Here is a 1,116-nt window from a genome sequence, read left to right on the forward strand (position 1 = left end):
GCTGGCTCTTTCGTATTTCCTTTACATCATTTTTTCTCTCGTAATACCTTATCAAAAATGAATTTTATTCTTGCTAACATCAAGTCTGCGGAAGACTTTCCTGAATTTGTACTTGGATTTGGGGTCGCTTTGTATATTCTTTAGAAATTTGTCAGTGCTTCGTCGTTACTTGATTCATTCTTCGCTTTTCTTAAAGGTGTCTACAAATCTTTCTATCAGCCCGTTTGACATCGGGTGGTAGGGTGAAGGGAAATTATGCTTTATCGCATGCCTTTTCAATATCTCGGTCCATAGACAGCCAATAGACATAACTCCTCATCAGAGCCTTCATCCTTGCCATTTCTGGATGTCTGCTGTGAAACTGTTGCAAGATACCTTTTTGTAATGTAGTTGGAACCACCACTCTTTGGGCATACATCAGAATATCGTCATAAATTGAAAAACTACTGGCATCTGAATTTTTATTCCGTTTATTTTTTAAAGCTTCTTTTATTTTCATAAGTTCGACCCCGAAATGGGCATCATTGTAGCGTCTGATGCTTCTGAACACGGATTAGGTGCAGTTCTGCTTCATAAATACGAAAACGGAAGTACAAAACCAGTGGCTCATGCTTCGCGCTCGCTAATAGCAGCAGAGAAGAGATATAGTCAAGTTGAAAAGGAGGTCTTAGCAATTATTTTTGCAGTTAAAAAATTTCATATTTATGAAGTAGAACTGCACCTAATCCGTGTTCGGAAGCATCAGACGCTACAATGATGCCCATTTCGGGATCGCAATGCGCTAACGACGGGTCGGTGATTGGAATTTTTTTTTATTTCTTCAAAAGGGTTCTGGTATTTAGTAGATCAATTCCACCTTACTCCTTTTTTTAATAAGTCGTTCAATGGAGAGAAGTACGAGCGCCTGTCGACACTCTCTGTTTGCCAAGCTCCCAGCCTTTGTCTACGCCTAATCTAGCATTCCAGTTCACCAAAAGAAGTGAACCTGGGAAATATCTCATCAACGAACGGAGACCACATCTGCTCACCGTCCAGGTAGAGCCAGAGATGCCTCAACCTCAGCACATACCTGCGCATCTTTAGCCACGGCATCCCTAACCCACCCTTTAACGGCTG

The sequence above is a fragment of the Octopus bimaculoides genome, chromosome 14 (assembly GCF_001194135.2).
Source record: "Octopus bimaculoides isolate UCB-OBI-ISO-001 chromosome 14, ASM119413v2, whole genome shotgun sequence".
NCBI classification, from domain to species: domain Eukaryota; kingdom Metazoa; phylum Mollusca; class Cephalopoda; order Octopoda; family Octopodidae; genus Octopus; species Octopus bimaculoides.